The 22636-nt window shown below is 36.4% G+C and overlaps 1 long non-coding RNA gene across 1 annotated transcript; it reads left to right on the top strand.

The window, feature by feature from the left end:
- The first annotated feature begins 2966 nt into the window (after positions 1–2966).
- Positions 2967–20790, top strand: LOC148119774 (uncharacterized). The gene is made up of 3 exons (XR_015734832.1): positions 2967–3161; positions 17405–17508; positions 18719–20790. It is a non-coding gene; the product is annotated as an uncharacterized LOC148119774 (long non-coding RNA).
- Positions 20791–22636: the final 1846 nt, after the last annotated feature.

Raw genomic sequence — 22636 nt, 5'->3', positions numbered from 1 at the left:
ACTATAACCTGCAAGAAAATATGAACTGTTATCAAAAGCCTCCAAACAAGAAAGAAGGAAAGAAAGAAAGAGAGAGAGAGAGAGAGAGAGAGAGAGAGAGAGAGAGAGAGAGAAAGAGAGAAAGAGAGAAAGAAAAAGAGTGAGCCCAGGGACTGATGGTTTCAGTGCAGAATTTTATCAGAACTTCAAAGAGTTAATATCTATACTCCTCAAAGTGTTCCACATAAAAGAAACAGAAAAAACATTGTCAAACTCTTTTTATGAGGCTATAGTCACCCTGATACCAAAACCTGATAATGACAGAACCAAGAAAGACAATTACTGGCCAATCTCACTCATGAACATAAAATACTGGAAAACCGAATCCAAGAACACATCAAAAAAAATTAACCACCATGATCAAGTCATTTCATCTTAGAGGTATGGAGATGGTTCAACATACAAAAATCTATCATTTTAATCCACCATATAAAAAAACTGAAAGAAAGAAACCATATGATCATCTCATTATATTTTGAAACAGCATTAGACAAAACCCAACACCCCTTTATGATAAATGTCTTAAATCATGGATACAAGAAATATATCTAAACATGACAAAAGCAATATACAGCAAGCTCAACAGCCAATATCAAATTAAATGGAGAGAAAGTAGAAATGATGCCACTAAAATCAGAAACAAGACAAGGCTGTACACTCTCACAATATTTACTCAACATAGTACTTGAAGTTCTGGTTGGAGCAATAAGACAACATAAGGATATCAAGGGGATTCAAATGTGAAAAGACGTCAAACTTTCATTATTTGTAGATTATATGATAGCATTTATAAGTGACTCTAAAAACTCTACTAGGGAACTTCTACAGCTGATAAATAACTTCAGTTATGTGGCAGAATATAAGATCAACTAAAAAAGTAGTAGTCCTTCTATATACAAATGAAAAAAGACGCTGAGAAAGAAATCCGAGAAACATCATCTTTTAGAATAGCCACAAATAGCATAAAATATCTTGGGGTAACACTAACTGAAGAAGTAAAAGACCTGCTCAACAAAAAATTTAAGTCTGTGAAGAAAAAAATTAAAGAAGATACCATAAAATAAAAAGATCTTCCATGCTCTTGAATAGATAAGACTGACATAGTAAAAATGTCAATCCTACCAAAGGCAATCTATAGATTCAATGCAATCCCCATCAAAAACCCAACACAATTCTTCCTAGACCTTGAAAGAATAATGATCAACTTCATATGGACAAACAAAAAAACCCAGGAAAGATAAAAACAGTCCTGTACAATAAAGGAACTTTGAGAGGCATCAAGCTATCTATTATAGAGCTACAGTAATGAAAACAGATTGGTACTGGCATACAAACAGAGAAGTTGACCAATTGGATCAAATTGAAGACCTGGATATTAATCCACACACCTATAAACACCTGATTTTTGATTAAAAAAAGCTAAAATATAGAATGGAAAAAAAGAAAGCATCTTCAACAAAGGGTGATGGCATAGCTGGATATCAACATGAAGAAGAATGAAAATAGGTCCATATCTATCATCAAGCATAAAACTCAAGTTCAAACTGATTGAAGACCTCAATACAAATTTGACCACACTGAAAACAATAGAAGAAAAAGTGGGAAGTAGTCTTCAATGCATGGGCACAGAAGACTACTTCCTAAATATAACACCAGTAGCACAGACACTGAGAGCAACAATAAATAAATGGGATCTCCATAAACTGAGAAACTTCTGTAAAGCAAAAGACACTGTCAATAAGACAAAAAGACAGCCTACTGGATGGGAAGAAACCTTTACCAACCCAACATCAGACAGAGGACTGATCTCCAAAATATAAAGAACTCAAGAAATTATACATCAAAATTCCAAATAACCCAATTAAAAATGTGGTACAGAACTAAACAGAGAATTCTCAACAGGAAAACCTCAAATGACTAAAAGATATTTAAGGATATGTTCAACATCCTTAGCAATCAGAGAAATGCAAATCAAAACAAGTCTGAGATACTATCTTACACCAGTCAGAATGACTAAGATCAAAAACACTAATGATAGCTTATGCTGGAGAGGATGTGGAACAAAGGGAGCACTCATCCATTGCTGGTAGGAATGCATACTTGTACAACCACTTTGGAAATCAATGTGGTGATTTCTCAGAAAATTGAGAGTCAACCTACCTCAAGATCCAGCAATATCACTCTTGGGCATATAAACAAAAGATGCCCAATCATACTACAAAGGCATTTGTTCAACTATGTTTATAGCAGCATTATTTGTAATGACCAGAACCTGGAAACAACCTAGATGCCCCTCAACCAAAGAATGGACAAAAAAATGAAACATTTATACATTAAAGTACTACTCAGTGGTAAAAAAAAATGAAACATTTATACATTAAAGTACTACTGAGTGGTAAAAAAAATGACACCTTGAAATTTGCATGCAAATGGGTGGAACTTGAAAAAAAATCTGAGTAAAGTAACACAGACCTATGTACTCACACATAAGTAGTTATTAGTTGTAAAGTAAAGGATATTAAGCCTATAGTTCAAGATCCAGGAGAAGCTAAGTAACAAGATGAACCCTAAGAAAAACATACACACCTAGAAAGGAAAAGCAGACAGGATTGCCTGACCAAATTGGGACTATGAGATTGCAGGGAGGGAGGACAGAAGGAGAAGATGAGGGGAAAAGGGGAGGGGGAGGTGAACTTGAGGGAATGAGATTCGGGAGATGGGGATAGGACAGCGATGAGAGCAAAGAAAGAGATATTTTGTTTGAGGGAGCCATTATGGGGCTAGCAAGGAAACTGGAACTAGAGAAATTCCCAGGAATTCAGAAGGGTAACCCCAGCTAAGACCCTACGCAATAGAGGAGAGGATTTCTCAACTGGCCTTGCACTGTAGTCAGACTGATGAATGTCTTAAATATCACCATAGAACTATCATCCAGAAACTAATGGAAACAGAGATGGTGCCTGCATTAGAGCAGTGGAGTGACCTCCCAAAGTCCAGTTGAAGAGTGGGAGGAGTGAGAATATGAGCAAGGAGGTCAAGACCATGATGGGGATACCCGCTCAAACAGATTACCTGAGCTAATGGGAGCTCACCAACTCCAGTCAGACAAGAAAGTAAACAGCGTAAGTCCAAGCTAGTCCCTCTGAATGTGGGTGGCAGTTGTTTGGCTGGGGTAGACTGCAGGGCTACTGGCAGTGGCACCAGGATTTATCCCTATTGCTTGTACTGGCTTTTTTATAACCTATTCTCTTTGGATGGATACCTTGCTCAGCCTAGATATAGAAGGGAGGGCCTTGTACCTTCCCCAAAGCAATGTGTCTTACCCCCTCTGAAAAGTGAATAGGGGGCAGTGTGAGAGCTTAGATGGTGGGAAGGAAAGGAAGGGAGGGAGTGGGAACTGGGATTTGGATGTAAAATGAAAAAGATTATTTGTTTTATTTTAAGAATTAAAAATAAATAAAGGCAGAGAAGACCTTCCTAGTACAACTATTATTCCCACAAGATTGACAATGTTCTTGACTGTGTCGCACACTTTCATTACTTCTACCATCTTAGTTAGCAGTTGCAAATAGAAAAAGTGCACTGCCAAGAATATTCAACAAGTGATGGTATAATCAGATACTGATGCCAATCAAAGGATGTACCATCTTCTCTTAATATGGAATAGCTCAAGCCAGCAAAATCTAAGCATCAAGCAAGGCCTCCAGAATCACATAGGTAGATGATTGACAATATATCGACTACACTCATCTTCAATTTACTTTTTTATATCCTTATCCCCATCACCTCTGTCTTTACCTCTCCAGGTTCTTAGGTGCTGAAGCCAGAAAAGAATGTAATGGCTAGCATTTTGTTCCATATAATAACATGCAAACTTCACTACTTGTCACTCATCTGGCTTAACATTTTTTGTATTTGGAGAAGGAAAACCATTGTCCAACTCTAAAGTCAGTTTTTATTTTTAAGTAGAGATGTATACATGTCCAGAAAATCAAATTTTACCATGTAGAAGGTACAGCTTCATAAGTCAGATTTCTCTTTGCTTATTGACTCCTTCTGGATAGCTCTCTTTTCATCTTTAGGCACCTAGATATCCAAGGTCTCTCAAGTTTTTGAAGATGAATATTTTCCTGCAAAGATAAGAGCAGAATCCTGTCCCAACCTTTATGAGGTTTTCTTAACACCTGTATGGTTGTCACTTCTGTGGATGAGCTGTCATTTCTCTTTCTTAAAAGGTTTCTCTTTTTCAAACTGAATTTTTATTAATTTTGATGGTAACCATAGTTTTTCTTCTCCTGTGGAAAAAAACAGTGAAACCCCTTCCCCAATGTAGCACATCTCCCGGTTTCTATTGTAGGTAAACACATCCTGAAATATTCCAGCTGATTTAATTCAGAAGTCTTTTCTACTATCCAATGTCAGTTAGGGGCAGGAGTCTATGAGCCCCATCTGATCCATGCTGGGATTTCGGTTCTTTTAAACTTGTGTGGGTTGTATGTTCATGTGTACAAAACCCTGACATATATGAAAAAAACCTGTTTCACAGGAGTCCTCCACTACCTGTTTTTCTTTTTTTAAATCTTTCTACTTCTTTACTGTCATGATCCCTAAGTCATAGGTAGGGATCTTTAATCTTTAATACAGATTCCTTCAGATTCCTTATTTAGGGCTCTTATGCTCTACACTTTGATCAGTTATAGGCCTATATAAATTGCCATCTACTGCAAAAAGAAGCTTTTTGATAAGATTTGGGATCTACATTCGTCTATAGAAATAAAGATAAATATTTAGAGGGAAGTTTAACATTATCCATTTAGCAGAATAATAGTAGGCTTTCCCTTAGGATCTGTGATCCAAGCAGTTGCAGATTCTTGGATCAGTTAATAGTACCAGATACTAAATGTATCTTGTGGAGTCACCTGTAAATCGAATCAGACAGTAGTTGATAACTCCAAAAGCAGATGTTATAATAGTGGACCACTGGACATATCTAATCAGGATGCTCATTATTGTAAGACTGCTGACTGTTTTCAGCCCTTATTAATATACAAACACATTCAAACACTATAAAAGCTAACCAGTATTTACAAAGCTTACACGTCACTAGCAGATTTATTTCTTCATGCCGTGTGAGTCAAGTATATGGTATCTGTATCTTACCATCAAGTTAAGTTACCAAAAGCAAAGACAATAGCTTGCTTGCTTTGGGGATCTCCAAAAACCAACAATTTGATTAGAAGTGACTAACCATCACAACACCTGGCTTTTTATTTGATAGTCTATGATATCTAGTCTAGGAAGGACATACTCTCTTCTTAGAAGATAACTTCATTAAGCTCCCCTCATATATACATACTATATATATATGTATATGTATATGTAATATATGTATATATGTATATGCATATATATATATATGGAAGCTTTTAAAGTAGTAGGTTTTCATTCGGCTTTTTCATAAAACTTTAAAGTTAGTTATTCCTCCCATGCTGTCTCTTATACTCTGCCCTCCTGTCGCTATACCACTTAACACTTCTTTCTCCATTACTCCCAATCTTACTTTCATCCCACCTATGTTCTACTACTCTCCCTTGAAATCTACCTCACCTTGGCCATTTTCTCATTTCCTGACTTTTACAGATACTCTAATTTAAACACATATCTAATATTCAAAGCAGGGATCACATAGAAAAGAGGACATGTGATATTTGTCTTTCTTGTTTTGATTGCCTCACTCAGAAAAATTATTTTCAGCTGTATTCATTTACCACTGCAAAAGAATTTCAATGCTAATTGGTAATTTTAAAATGTCATTTGTGTTTACAACTTAATAAGATTGTGTTGTGTATACAGACCACATTTGCATTATACTTTTATTCCCTGATGGAGTCCAGGTATTTTCACTTCCTGGATATTGTAAATAGAACAGTAACAAATATGGAAAAGCAAGTGTCTTGATAGGAGTATATATTCCTAGTGGTATAGATACATTAAGTGTTAGATATAGTTTAGCTTTATGAGGATCTTCTGAGAGCCCCTATTCGTCACAGGTCACAGTCTATCATGGCCTGGAAGCTCTCTCCAAACTCAGCAACATGGATGACTTCCTCCTCTTGGCAGAAGAAGCTCTGTTGTCTACTTGAACTTATTTGTAGACTGTCTCTAGGCCAAAATGCCAGACGTATCTCTAACATGACCCTGAATGCAGTTCTCTGCAGAATCTTTTTCCCTGCTGCCCATATGGTAACTAGATATTGTTCTAGAAGCATTACAATAGCACAATAGGACCATGTTTCCACAGATGATAACAAAGACTTGTATTAGGAGCTGTAAGATAAGAGCATAGTGCTTAATGCAAATTAGGTGATACCCCAGCTACTGTCCTCAATCCTCTATATTCCCCATACTTTGGACTAATTCATTGAAGTTATCTACCAGACAACCATCTCTGTCATACTCACTAGCTGAACAAGGCCCTATTTGCTGCTTCTGCCTGCTTTACCCTGTGACCTGATGGTCATTGAACTGTGGGGGTAGGAGAAGATTCATAGAAACTTCAAAATTAATTTCATTAGTCTCTGAACCAATTTTCACTTATACTAACAATGAATATATGTTCTATTTCCCCCGTATCTAGTCTAGCATGTTTTTCTTTCTTTTCATAATTTTGGCATTTAGACTGAAATACGTCTCAAAATTGTTTTAATTTTCATTTTCCTGAAAGATGGTGGATGTTGAACATTTTAAAATATGTTTTAATCATTTATATTTCCTCATTTGTTAACTCCCTTTTCAGTTCCGTAACACATTTTCTTTTATTTTTAATTTTACATTCTGACCCTAGTTTCTTCTCTTCTCTTTTCTCTCTTCTCTTCTCTCTGCCAAGTCCCTCCCCACACCTCCTCTCGGCCTTTCCCCCAATCCACTCCTTTTCTATTTCTATTCAGAAAAGGGTAGATATCCCGTGGATATCAACAAAATATAGCATATCAAGTTGCAGTAACACCCTTATATTAAGGCTGAACAAAGCAAGCCAATATAAAGAATGGGTCCCAAAGGCAAGCAAAAATGTCAGAAACAGACTCTGATCTCACTGTTAGGAATCCCACAAGAAGATTAAGCTACTTAACTGTCACATATATGCATAGGGAGTAGGTCAGTCACATGTAGGTTCCCTGGTTGGCCATTCTCTGTGGCCTCATACGATCCCCAGTTATTTGATTCGTGGGTGCTCTTGTGATTTGTAATTCTAATAGTTCTGTCTTTATATATTATTTTTGGCCTTTTCCTCTTTCAGCTTTTAATATTCTTTCTTTGTTCTATGTGTTTCATGTTTTGATTATTATGTGGTAAGACGATTAATTTTTGGGTCAGTATTTGGTGTTGTATAAGCTTTTTGTACTTTCATAGGCATGTCCTTCTTTAGTTTGAAAAGGTTTTCTTCTATAATTTTGTTGAACATATTTTCTGCACCTTTGACCTGGAATTCTTTCCTTTCTTCAATCCCTATTATTCCTAGGTTTGGACTTTCCATGGTGTCTCAGATTTCCTGGATATTTTGTGTTAAGAACTTAAAGGATTTTACATTTTTTGACCAATGAATCTATTTTCTTTATCTTATCTTCAATGTCTGAGTTTCTCTCTTCCAACTCTTGTCTTGTGCTGGTGATGCTTTATCCGTAGTTCGTGTTTGCTTACCTAGAGTTCTCATATTTAGAACTTCCTCAGTGTTTTCTTCATTCCTTCTTTTTCCATTTACAGGTCTTGAACAGTTTTATTCATTTTTGTCACCTTTTCTCATCCCGTTTTCTTAATATTCTTTAGGAGAATTATTGATGTCCTCCAATTTTTTATTATCTTTTCCTTGATTTCTTTAAGGATTCATTCATTTCCTCTTTAAGAATCTCTATCATTATCATAAAGTTTGTTCAAAGATTATTTTTATATGCTTTGGCTGTGTTGGAATATTCAAGACTTGCCATAGTGGGATGGTGAAATATTACCCTAGATTTGGAGTAATTTTAAGTCTAGGTGACAATTCCTGAATTTGACTTTGTACAATGGGGATGGGTGTTTTCTTCCTTTGTTTTTCTTTCTTCTCTGGTCTTCTGATTGCTATGGCCTGTGGTTGGGTTTAGGATCTCTGCCAACATTGGAAATTCAGATGGCCTGAATGGTCTCTGGTCCAGCAGGCAATTGTTACCTAAGTTTGGGTCTGAAGTGTGTTTGCTGGTTACATGTGTGGCCTCTAATCTGACCTGAGATCTGGAGTTTAGGATGCTGGTCTGCCATCTGGTGAGGTAGAAGGCTTCTGCATGGACTTTAGGGCATTAGCCTGATATCTTGGGTTCAAGAAACTGGTCTTTTTCTGGTTTTCAGAATGCTAGCCTGGCCTCTAATGTGGTAGAAGGCTTCTGCCAGAGGTGTGGATCAGGATTTGACAAGGAACTAATTTAACTAACTTGAGTTTCAATATTGGCAAGTTTGCAGAGTAAAATTGTGAAACCTTTTTTCCTTGTGTGATAGGTACTTGAATTCCAATTGCCTTCAGAGGATATGGAAGTCTTAGATGGCCTGCACAGAAATTTCAGATATTTTCCTGTGAATATGTAAATAACTTCAATAGATGCTATAAGGTTATTTAATAAACACATTGAAACACTTTGGCTAATTTTAAGTCCCTCCCTCACTTTGATGCAAATTTGTTCAGAAAGCCACAATGGATCTTTGGTGAGTTTCAGAGATATAAAGGTTTCCATGAGCAAGCTAAAAGAAGTTGTGCTGAGAAATTAAAAAACAAAGAGTATGCAGAAATGCAGTCACTAAAAAATGTTTAGAATCTTTAAAAAGTTTTTCTTCTTTCATTCTACAATTTAGAGCATGATCCTGATTGTATGTTACATATGGCAGCAAGTAAAGCATCCATAAGCATTGTTTTAAAATAACTTTAACTAAAAAATAAAATTTTACATATGAAATTCAAACATACATTTTTCCATTCCCTCCATTCTCTTTCCTTCCTCCAGCTTCTCTCATGTCCCTGCTCTCCAACCACTCCCATGTCCTCTCTTACTTCCTCTCAATTTGATGGCTTCTTTTTCTTAAGTACTGATACACATGTGTGCACATACATAAATACAGTCTGATAAATCTGTTTAGTGTTGCTTATGTGTATATGATTTCAGGACTGACCCCTTTGTATCAAATAACCAATCAAGGGACTCATCCTCAGAAGATAATAATTCTCATTTTCTCATAAGTCAATAGCTGACTGTAATTCTTGTCTAAAGGTATTGTTTGTTGAAGGGGAAACTCCATTCTCCTTTTGCTTATATGAAATACTATTCATAAAAGAAATAAGTGTGATAGTGCTTAAATAGCACTGGATAATTCTTGATTGTCAGGGATCAAAGACTGGTAGATTTATCAATTAATTTTGTTAACATGGAGCAAATGATAAATAGAACAAGAAATAATACAAATAGAGAGGAATATTCAAATGGTTAGTAATTATTATTTATGAATTATAATGATATTAATATAAACAGATCAACAAACATATGGGGAGTTTCATGAACATGCTAGACCTTCTAAAGGCATTGTATCTCTGATTTAAGACGAATACATTGTGTGAGATGCAGAATGGTAAAAATAATTAGTGCATACTAAGCAGAATTGAAATTAGAAATTGTAAGTCAGACATTCTTAACTTTTTCTATTAGTAAATATCCAGATTTGTCTTTGTTCTAAATATGCATGATCAGCACCTATTTTCTCTAGGTAACTTAAATTGGATAAGATTATGGAATTTTCTCTGCTGTGTTTGAGTGGCAGATGTAGTTAAGTAAACAGAATATATGTGAAAATGTTTTTCTTTGTTTTCTGTTCTAGGCCAGGGAATATAATCTAGATAACTTATTTATTATGTATTAAGATATTTTCTGCATTCATGAAAGTAAGAAAGGCAGATTCTGCAACCCAAAATAAAGCAACTGAAATTCATTCAAGTGCTAGAACCAGTAAGAAATAATACTAATTATTTATAAAAATAATAAATTTTGATAACAATAATTGCATATTTTGTTTGAACCAGATTCCTTAAACCCACACTTGGTATTTCTCTTTCAAATGTTAATGCTGCTGGACACCCCAATTTTCCATTTTATGATGAATATCAACATGATAGCTCTTGTCATGGCTTCTACCTGAAACTTCTAAATGTGGATAATGATGCTGCTGATGACAATTGAGGTGATGCTAATGAGATGCACCACTTCTGGTTGATCCATACCAATTAACAACTCATGGGTAATTGGATCCACATTCACCAAAAGAAAGGCACTAAAGTTTTAATCACTTATTGAAATAAATATAATGTTCCTTGCCCTGAAGAATTTTGTCTTGTACCATCTTTCTTACTTGTATGAGTTTCTTTTGACAAATTATAACAAAAATTAATTTGGTTAAAGTAAGTGGATGAGAGTAGGAGAAAGTAATAGCCTTTTAGAAAACTGAACAATGAGAGAGTAGACTCTTCAACTCCAGGAGTGTGACCCTTAGAAGGTGTTAAGAAGTCAGTGTTTCTAGACCTTACAATAACAATAAATCAGACTATACATGATAAACATTTTTCAGACCAAATGTGCACACCTAAGAAGAGTAACCAACAAGGCAAGGGTTCCTCCTATCAGTTCACTATCTGAGTCTTAAAAATAAAGAATGGAATATTTCTGTTTGAAAATACTTGTAACACTTTTGAGGAATATTTCTGTTTGAAAATACTTGTAGCATAACTGAGTAGAATCTTATGTGCCCTCTGTAAATTGAAATTACAGAATGAGATTAGTAAAATCTTCGCCTATGAAGTTCCAAATTCAAACTTGAAACATCAGGAATCCAATTGATATTTGCTAATTAACATTATCCAGGCTCTTTTAAGAGGATGTGTCTAAAGCAATAAAATAAACAGCAAGGAAAATAAATAGAACACATAAATAAAATAAATAGAATCCTGCAGCAACCCCGGCAAGTTACTGCAACCTGAGCTTGTGTGAACTCAAATCAGTTCTGTGTGAGGCCAGAGACCTGCGATCCCAGTCATCCTCAGTCTCTCACAGCAACTTTTGTTTCTCTCATTACATACATTGACTTTTACCTAAAGCCAGAGATATGAGACCTGAGCTCTGTTATGAAGTGCCCCAGATTGAACAGGCCAATGTGAGGTACAGTAGTGTTTGGTTATAGGTCTCTGGGAAATTCAGTCTCTTGTTCCTGGCCATCCAGGTAGTGTAGAGCATGGACTCCCTCTTGTGGTATGGCCCTCCTGATAAACCCATAAGTTCTGTGCCACCATTGATTCCTCCAGCACCTCTTGCAAGCAGTAGAGATTGTAGGTTAAGGTGTTTGTAACTAGATTTGAGTATATGTTTCTTTTTCCATAGTCTACAGAGTATTGTCTCATGTCAAAGAGACTAGAATTTAGAGCTGAAGGCTCCATGATGGCACCAGCTCAACTTCTTTATATTCAATGAGCTTTATGGGTGTTGTCCTCAGAAATAAGACACCATTGTCAAAGACCTAAAAATTGCCAAGAGAAAAATACCAAAAAACCCCCCACAAAAATTGAATTCCTAATGTTACAAGTTCCAGTACAAAACACAGTAGCATGAAAATCCAAGGTTTTCCATAACTATAAATCCTAGAATGACAGCCAAGTGGGAAAAATGTTTACAACATTCTAGACAAAATTTAAAATTAATTCAAAGAATGAAATAAAAATCTAAAGGAAAGCTTGAAAAGTAGAATAGGTCATAGAGGAGTTACAACTTCATCTGAAAAACTCAACTTTTCCCACCCAAAGGGACTACAGTTATTGATATCAAGGCCTCTATGTTCTTGGTTTGTGGTACATGTAAGATACCCTCTGTTCCTTTTATGCAACATTGCTTTTACTGATGATTTTGTTCCAATGCATGACAGTTTTCTATTGATTTTGTTCTATCTTCCTCCTGAAAACTGCATATAAGGTAATACACTTCTTAACAAGCTTTCTTGGCATAAAGTGTTCATAACACAAGGTGTTCTGACCCCCAACTTTTCTATCTGCATTGTATTCTGATCTCCTTGTCCTCCAGGAGGGCCATTAGGGCCTTGTCATTGAAAAAAAGAATTAAGGATTGTATTAGAAAACAGCATCAACTCCATGAAACAACTTCACCATAAAAGATTAATATCGCCTATGGTAGTTTGAATGTAATTAGCTCCCATAAGCTCATAGAGAATGGCACTATTAAGAGGAATGGCCTTAATGAAGTTGGTTAATCCTTGTTGGAGGAAGGGTGTCATTATGGTGGTAGGTTTTGAGGTTTCCTTTGCTCAAGCTTCCCTCAGTGTGACTTTTAGGACACTTCCTATTGCCTGCAAGTTGTAGGACTCTCAACTACTTCACAAGCACCATGTCTACCTACACAACACCATGTTCCCTGCTGTGATTGATAATGCAGTGAATCTCTAAACTGTAAGCCACCACCTCAATTAAATATTTTCCTTTGTAAGAGTTGTTGTGGTCATGGTGTCTCTGCACAGCAATAGAAACCCTAAGACACTACCTTAGAGTGAAAGGATGGGGTTTGTGTGATAAATAAAGCCTACTTAGAGTCAGAGTAAAGATCTAGCCATCTACACACATAACTACCTAGTAGAACTCCATGTAGTTAACCATAGAGTTCTGGAGGAACATGTACAGAGAAGACAGGAAGCGATAAGGCAGAGCAGAGATAGGATCTCAGCTCTTTTGGCTTTAAGAATAGAAGATGTAAGAATTCACTGTGGATACTTCTCTGCTTCTCTGATCTTTCCAATTTTTACCCTAATATTTGATTCCTAGTTTTATTGATAAGATTAATTAGATTTACACTTCACCTGGCATCCAACATGGGGCACAAAAGCATAAAATAGCTGCTTGCCCCTGGCTTTGAGACCAACTCATCTGCACCAGTGATCAGAGATGCTGCCACAGTCACCAGAGTTAGATGGCTTTCCTCCCTTGCCCCAAGCCCTCTGTGCAAATCTGGTATTTTTCTGTTGCTGCCACTCTACAGCAATCTCCACGGGCACTTGAACTCCAAATGTTGCCGGAGTTAGCCCCTCGTCACTGTCCAGCTCTGCCTTTAGGCAGTTCCTTTGGCACAATTCTCCTGTGTGCCTCTCTCTCTCTCTCTCTCTCTCTCTCTCTCTCTCTCTCTCTCTCTCTCTCTCTCTCTCTCCTCATGTTTGTAGGCTTTCTCTGAACCCCTTCTTTGAACTTCTGACACACTTGGTACCCGCTCGTGCTTCTGCTGTTGTTGTCACTGCCATAGACTCACAGCTCACTATAGATGAGCAGTTGCAGTTGTCATCAGCCATGCTGTGCACCACCTGTGTTCTCTGTGCAGCTGTCCCAAGCAGTGGCAGTCAGTATCACATTTACCACCATCCTCAGTGGATTTGCTGAGACAGCTGGGAGTTCTCAATAGAGAGAATTAGTTTTAAAAAATAAAGAGATTTCTCCCTTATTACAAAAACAGAAAACCCTATGCCAATGGAGAGAATTGGGTCTCTGTATTATTCCACAATGGAGGATTTTAAAATGGAACATTTAAATGAGGAGATAAGTAACTTAACTGGTATCATATGAGTGACAACTTATGAGCCTTAGTAAAAGTTACTAGAGAAAATAAAATAAAAATAAAATAAAATGATAACTTACAAGCCTGAAGAGATATTCAGACAAAGAAAGAGGAATTTAAAGAAGGCTCAAGCTTTTTTATATTATAAAAGTACAGAGGAGTAGCTCACAGTTACCAAAACAACAAACCTTAATTCATCCAATCACCTTGCAGGAACAACTACCAAATGGCGTATCTCCGAGGCTGTGTAAGAACTGAGTGGATTCCTGTGGAAATGTTAGATTTGAGGAAATTTTAAAAAATGGTAGTGTCATGGTATACATTCGCCTTTTGTGAAGAATATGTTAAATTAGTGGTTAACTAGTGGCAGAATTACCCATAAGACTAGAAATACTTGATTACAACAGTACTGGAACCTGTTCCTCAATCGTCACAGAGGGCCTGGTGGAAAGATGAAGCTAGGACCATTGAACCGTGAAGGATGGCTAGAGGTATTGAAATTTCCAAACAAAGCTTCTCAGAGAGGACAGTTATGCTGATGCACAAACACAGTGTATATATGATGGTGACACCTTGGCTCTATGTTGTGCAGCAAGCAATTTTAAAAGCTTGGAATAAAATAGAAGTAGTTGGAAAGAGAACTAAGTCATTTACTAAAGTTATACAGGGCTGGAAAGAACCCATCACTGATGTTTTTACAGATTGACTTCAGCTGTAAATAAAATGATACCAAATTCAGAAACTACACAAATACTAATTGAATCGTTGACTTTTCTAAATGCTAATTCAAAATGAAAACAGATAATATCGTCTTTAAAGGCAAGACCAGTACCCATAGAGAAATGGATACGACATACAGTCAATAGTAAATGTCATAACCATAATAATAGGACAGGTAATTTCCATAGACTTGAAATAAAAATAAAAATGATAGGTGTTTTAATTGTGGTAAACAAGGTCAGTTAAAGGGGTATTGTAGACAGGTTATTCCTAGAAACAATGTTTATTCAAGTAATAACTCAAACAGAAGGTTCTTACCTTTTGGAATATGCAGAAGGCGTGACATTGGAACAAGAATGCAGATCAACAAGGAACAGATAAGGTACCTTTTGCCATTGGGAAACACATAGGTGGGCATCTCACAGGACCCCATGTCAAATTTGGTTTAGTCATTTCTTGTCACCATGGGTAAAACTCCTCCCCAGAACAATTAAAGATTCTAATTCCTATTATTTAAAAAAAAATACTTCTCTGGATGATAGAACAGCTTTAGATGAAAAAAAATTCAGGAGAAACCACAAAGCAATTATTTTGGAAAACTTCTATAAAATATCAAAGACCAAAGTTAAGAATGAAAAATGTCATGGTATTTAAAGGTCTTGTAGATGCAGAAAAACATAACAATTAAGGTGCCATAATCTTGGAATCCAAATTGGCATCCTCTGGAGGTAAATGTACATTTATTCGATATTGGAATTTTATCTCAGGTAAAACAAAGCATGAGATGTGTCAAATGTATAAGGTCAAAGAAAGAAAAATTAAAGCCATATGTGGCTATTTATAGGGACATGATTTGCTACAGCAATGGAACACACAAATTAGCATTACTCCAGTCTCAGAAACCAATCATAAACTAGTATATGTTTCTGAGAAAAATCTTAAAAGGTATTATAAAGAACAATCATTTAGGTCATAGAAAATCAAGGCACAGTAACTGCTGATCTTTCAAATATACCACAGTTCTACCTTTAAAATGGTTAACAGAAAAGTTTGTCTGGGTGGAACAATTGCTTTTATCATCAGAAGATAAATAGGCCTTAGAAGAGCTGTTATAGGATCAACTAAATGCTCAACATATTGAGGAATTGAACAGTCCTTGGAATTCTTCTGTATTTGTTATTAAAAATAAATCTAGAAAATGGAGAATATTAACAAATTTGAGAGCCAAAATTAAATAATTCAGTTTATGAGCACTTTGCAGCCTGGAATTCCATGGCCTTCTCTATTACCTAAAGGATAGTCTATTATAGTGATTGATTTAAAAGGCTCTTTCTTCACTATACAAACACAGGAATAGAATAGAGAAAAATTTGCACTTGTGATGATAATTCTCAGCCTGTTAAAAGATATCAGTGGAAGATTCTCTTACAAAGAATGTTAAATAGACCCATTCTTTGCCAATATTTTGTGCAATAGCCATTGAAAATGTGTCATGTATAGTTTCCTCAATCTATAATTTGCCATTATATGGATGATATTTTATTAATTGATTCATATATATATATATATATATATATATATATATAGTATATATACTTTAGAGAAGATATTTGAAAAAGTAAAGAAATTTTGGCTTGTTGGGAAATACAAATTGCTCCTGAAAAAATGCAAAGAGATTATATTAATTACCTAGCATAGAAAATATGTTTACACATGTTTACACAATTTCAACCTCAAAAGATGCAAATTAGGAGAGACCAATTTTGAACATTTAATGACACTGAAAAATTGTTGAGAGACATTAACTGGCAAAGTTCATAATTGAATTGAAAAATTAAAGATTACATAATTTATTTCAAGCCTTACAAGGTGAGAATGACTTAATAGTGAAAGAAAATTATGAGCTGAGACAGAGAGAGAATTGACTTTGGTATAGGAGAAATTATAGGATGCACATGTGGGTCATTTGTATTCAGAGCCTAATTTCACTCAGATATTTGACTTTCTATACATTTTCCTACATGAATTTAATGCAGAGAGAAGATTATATCTTAGAATGGATACTTTTACCACACAAAAAGAGTAAGAGAAAAATAAAGAACTCTATAGAAAATGCTTCTGAACTGATTCTAAAAAGAAAATCGAGAATTTTGTCAGTTAGCAGGAATAGACCAATCAGAAGTTGTAGTATCACTTACTAATGCTGAAGTTTCCTCTTTATGGGAAGAAAATGAACATTGACAAATTGCTTGCAGCAATTTTTGGAGAGAATAACAGCAAATTTCCCAAAAGCAAGAGAATTCAGTTTAGAAAGAGAACTAATTGAATCATTTCTCATGTTGTATCAGAAACACAAATTTCTGGAACTCCTACATTCTATATTGATGCAAATGAATCAGAAAACATGCATTATAAATCAGTAAATTTGAGTAAAGTGAATCACAGCACTTATGATTCTGTTCAAAAATCAAATTTATATGCTATTCTCATGATATTATTTGATTTTCCAGAACATTTTAATATAGTTCCTAACTCTCAATATGCAGAAAAAGTTGTTTTACATATTGAGACACTTGAATTTTTTCCAGATGATACAGAATTGACTCTGTTACTTATTCAGTTATAAGAAACAAGCAGAAATAGAAATCATTCCTTATATATAATTCATATTGGATTTGAAGCAGGTCCTCTAGCACAAGGTAATGATGAAATTGACCAACTCAGAATTTCATTAAAAAATACACCATATTATTTTGCTAAGGTTTAAAAAATTATTTTCTTATTATTTGACAAGTCAAGGAAATGTCCTACTTGATCTTTGAATAATCAAACTCTACTACCTGCAGGAAGTAACCCAAAGGGAACTCAAAGAAATGAAGTTGGGCAATTGAAAATGTTTTAAAGTGTGGGGGTCCTTCTGTCCATGTGTTGCTTTTATTGGATAACTAATAAACTGCCTTGGCATTTTGATAAAGCAGAACTTAGGAAGGCAGGAAACACTGGACTGAATGCTGGGAGAAGGAAGGCAGAGAAGAGGCACCATGGATCCACTCCAGAGATAGAGGTGCTGAAAACTTTACTGGTAAGCCACGACCTCATGGTGATACACAGATTAATAGAAATGGGTTAAATTAAGATGTAAGAGTTAGTCAGTAAGAAGCTAATGGGCCAAGCAGTGTTTTAATTAATACAGTTTCTGTGTGGTTATTTTGGTACTGGAGGCTGGGACTAGCAAACAACCCCCTTCCAACAGATTAGTGCCAAAATGGTAAACTAAATCCATGTAAAATCTGAAAGGGCTTGAAAAGGAATTATAGACACAAAAAGCAAAGTTTAGCAGCATTTGTTTTTCAGCTGGTGGTTTGCCACAGCTCCATTAAGAGAGGCTTTCCTGATTCAGCCATAGCAGAAAAAAAAAGCCATGTGGTTTTAAAACATGGCTTCCTGGGCCATGTTGCCAGTGTTAACTCTGGCTATGGAGTATTTGAATAATATTTGTGGGCTCTGGTGTTTGTGTGCCCACTCAGGGTTGGGAGGAAAGTAGTTGAGACCATGCCCATGGCTCAGCACTTCCTGCCAGGGCAGGGAGTGAAATCAAGACTACTACATGTGCACAAGCAGGAAAGCATGGTGCACTCCTGCCACATACAGAGCTATTTTCAGGCTGTGCAGTACACTGCATGGCAGATTTAGCTATTACTCAGATTAAAAGGGTTTAGGTGCTGTACGTCCATTCTCAGGGTTAAAGTGCTGAGGAAGGCTTCTACCTGGCAGTCCCAGAGTGTCCACCATTTTGAAAGTGGAGAGAGGTGGAGCCAGTATCCAGAGCAACTGCAACCGAGCTGATTATCATTTTAAAAGCTCTTCAAGATACTAAGGAATTATGGATAATGCAATAAGGACAGATTCAGATATAAAAGAATTCTAAATAGATCACAGTATTGGATAAATGTGCGTAGGCTTGGGAGAGAGAAGGAAAAAAGTACTGAGAATTGGAAAAGAAGTAAATCATTAAAAAATCTTTAAAGAGACAAAGTACAGACAGTCATATATTAAAAGTAGTAAAGAAAAATGAGCCATACAAAGATGGAATATACACAGAGTCTGAATTATGTATATTATTGTGTTTTCTTTGGAGTTTTTGACTGTGAAGAAGCTTAGTACAGAGAGACATTTCATTGTATGGGCTGATAAACTAAACCAGCATGTATATTATAAAGGCATATTGACTTCAAAATTTGAGTCTAAGGATATGTTGCTTTGGAAAAGAGATTTTTCTTTTGTTTCCACAGAAGATGAGAATTTGTGGATTGCTTCCAGTCCAATATGATTTTATGGAACAAGACACCCTGAAAGGTTGCTGTAAACACTCCCAATAAAGAAAACACTATGCCCAACGAACAGCAGGAAGGAGTTTGGAGAAACTATGCCCATATTCCCAAATATTATCAATAAATATTTGTTTCCATTTAAAAGGGGATATGATACAGCTATGAAAAACATGCATTGGTATGGATCTTGGTTTATTGACACAAATTTAAGGTCAATTTTGTTATATGTATATGCATTTCTGATCTTGACTAAGGTATTATGTTTGTGTAGCTCATTTAAAATGTAATGTATAATTAAGAAATATAAGCTAATAGACAATCATCTATAATAGTCAAGTTTGTAGTCATGTTAATTAGATTTTCTAGATATATAGAGATATATTTTGGTTAGATAAGTATTCTTTAAATCTTTCAGAGACCTTCAGAATATGATATTTAGAACGTTTTAATAACTTAGAATTTTTTATGACAATGAGACTCGTCTGCTCCTGGCAGCACAAATTGCTTTGAGAGGAAGATGGGCATTGAAGAGGCTACTTAGCCATTTGGGCAAGAAACTGTTCTTACCTGAACTGCTTAACTGGACATGCAGGACCCACGGAGAAATGACTGCTAAACTTGACTAAAGGTGAAATGGTCCTTCGGGGTTTCTGCTTCATTAAAGAGTCTGTGAGACATTTTACAGGATACAGAAGAAAATGACTGACAAACTGTCAATATAGGCAGAACTGTCTTTAAAATTTCCTGCTTTGTTCCATGGGCCTGTAGACTGAAGATGAATGCCACAATGGTACAGAAGAACCTTGGGCGATTGTCCAGGTAGTGAGATGTCTCTGTCAGTTCTAGAGTTTTGGAAGTTTCTTACAATGTACTTCCTGTTTATTTGGGTAATACTATATCCTTCTGGAGTCTTTGATGGAGTTGAATAATTTATAGTCATAGTTATAGTTTTCCTTAGTTATGATAAAAGATAAAATAGATATAAATATTATAACTGTAATTCTTGCTTGATACATGTTTTGTTATATGTAATTTTATTATGTTAAAGTTAAAGCCTTCCATTTTGTTTAAACAGAAAAGGAGAAATGGTGTGAGTGGTCCCTCTGTCTATGGGCTGCTTTAATTGGTTAATGAATAAAGAAACTGCCTTGGCCTGTTCATAGGGCAGAACTCAGGTAGGCTGGAAGAAGGAAGGCAGAGACAAGATGCCATGGATCCACCACCAAAGATAGATGTGCTGAAAACTTTGCTGGTAAGCAGCAACCTTGTGGTGATATATAAATTAATAGAAATGGGTTCAGTTAAGATGTAAGGGTTAGCCAATAAGAAACTAGAGTTAATGGGCCAAGAAGTGTTTTAATTAATATAGTTTCTGTTGTGGTTATTTTGGTTCCAGGCAGCCAGGATGAACAAGCAGCCCCCTTCCATCAGTTTTATTATGCAAGGTTTGGAAAATTGAAATAGGTGGACCATAGCAGAGATATATATTCAGGATTTCAATACACAACTGCTTTGAGTTCCAACAAGGCTGATTCTGTCATCACACATTTGTTAGAAGTTATGGGCATCATGGGGATACTTGTACAAATTAAGGCTGACAGTGCTCTATCATATGTCACTAGTAAAACAAAATGTATTTTGTATATTATAACATAAAACATATTACAGGTATACCACACAATCCTGAAGAGCAAGCAGTTATAGAAAGATCTAATAAAACTCTAAAAGATCCCCTCTAGAGCCAAATCTCTTGCCAACCTTAAAATGGCTCCCTTAATGTAGATATCTTCGGGATGTCACCAGCTAGGTTCTTGGGCAGCAGAAGAGAGGGTGCCTGAACTGACCTTGCCTCACTACCACACTGATGATTATCTCGAATATCACCATAGAATCTTCATCCAGCAATGGATGGAGATAGAGACAGAGACCCTCATCAGAGCAATGAACTGAGCACCCAAGGTCCAGTTGTAGAGCAGAAGGAGGGAGAAGATGAGCAAGGAAGTCTGGACCACAAGGGGTTGGTCCACCCACTGAGACAGTGTGCCTGTTCTAATTGGAGCTCACCAAATCCAGCTGGACCAGGACTGAATGAGCTTGCCGTCAAACCAGACTTTCTGAATGTGGCTGAAAATGCGGACTGACTGAGAAACCATTGATAAAGGCACTGGGACTTGTTTCTACTGCATGTACTGGCTTTTTGTGACCCTAGTCTATTTGGATGCACAGCTTCCTAGGCCTGGATACAGGGGGACGGCCTTGGACTTCCCACAGGGCAGGGTGTCTGCTTATATACTGACAAATATGAATTGTTTAACAAATTAAAAGCAGTTATTAAGGACAATTAAAGTGATTCCATACACAAAGAGAACTTTTTGATGGCCAGAATAAGAAGAAACCCAAAACTTTCCATGAGTCATGAGCCATGATGTGTATAGCTGGCAGATGTAACAGTATGGAAATTAGTAGTTTGAATGAAACAGTGGGCTGTGGTGGGGAAATTCAGTGTCCTAGGCAGTGGCAGGTAAGTCACAGACAAGAAACATGCCCAGGCTGGCAAACCAGGAGCAGAGTGGGAACCAAGGGGGTCCTGATAATTGTGGACTTGTTGCCACATTGGGCAGTAACAGAAGTGCCAGATGAAGGGGAATGCACAAGATGAAGTAATCCCACACTAGCTCCAAATAGGGCATAATAAAGGGTTTTTTTTATTTAAAGGGGAACTTACAGATCACAATGGGGAAAAGGAACAGAATCCAACATCCCGGTGTGAGAGTGAAGAGAGAGAGGGAGCAGACAGAGCAATGGGGACTGAGCTCTCAAAGTCCAGTTGAAGAGTAGAAAGAGGGAGAAGATGAGCAAGGAAGTCAAGACCGCGGGGAAGGAGGGGGAGGAGTTGGTCCACCCACTGAGGCAGTTTTGCCTGTTCTAATGGGAGCTCACCAAATCCAGCTAGACCAGGACTAAACGAGCATGTGATCAAACTGGACTCTCTGAATGTGGCTGACAATGGAGGCTGACTGAGAAGTCATTGATAAAGGCACTGGGACTTGTTTCTACTGCATGTACTGGCTTTTTAAGACCTTAGTCTATTTGGATGCACAGCTTCCTAGGCCTGGATGTAGGGGGGAGGGTCTTGGACTTCTCACAGGGCAGGATTCCCTGCCCTCTCTCAAGAAGGGAGGGGGAAGGAGGAGGGTGAGTGGAAGAGAGGGAGGGGAATAGGAGAAGGGGAGGAAGTGGAAATTTTTGAATGAAAAAATATAAATTAAAAATATATAAAATAAAGTGATAGATATCACCAAAAGAAAGAAAGGAAGGAAGGAAGGAAGGAAGGAAGGAAGGAAGGAAGGAAGGAAGAAAGAAAGAAAGAAAGAAAGAAAGAAAGAAAGAAAGAAAGAAAGAAAGAAAATAGAGAGTTTGAACTGGTACCTACACAGAGCCTTCACCTCTACATTCTAGTATTTTTGATGTGGGTAGGTACTCTGTAGGCTGCTACAAGAGAAATGTAAATATCAACTCACATGCAAAACCATTCATCTACAATTGCTCTCCTGCCTGCAAAATATGCTAGGGAAATGGTGACACAATGCTTGTGGGTAGAACCAAGAGCTAGATAGTAGAGGTCTATGGCAAAGCTACATACTAATGGTCTAAAAAATTAATAAAGAAAATAAAGGAATATTAATAAAATTATAGCTTTTAATTTATTATTTTATGGGATTCTTATGTATGTGAACAAGTAGGTCTGATTCTTGTTTATTCCTCAGGTAATCCATTCTATTTCATCTTGTTATATTTTATTTTGTTTCTTCTTTGTTATCTCTTAGAAGACTATTATTTTTTAATGAAAGACAGAAAGAGAGTAGATATAGATTGGAG

This window comes from Myodes glareolus, chromosome 14 (genome assembly GCF_982192425.1).
Source record: "Myodes glareolus chromosome 14, mMyoGla1.1, whole genome shotgun sequence".
NCBI classification, from domain to species: domain Eukaryota; kingdom Metazoa; phylum Chordata; class Mammalia; order Rodentia; family Cricetidae; genus Myodes; species Myodes glareolus.
The sequence above is the reverse complement of the archived record's forward strand: the minus strand, read 5'-3'. Positions and strand labels throughout refer to the sequence as shown.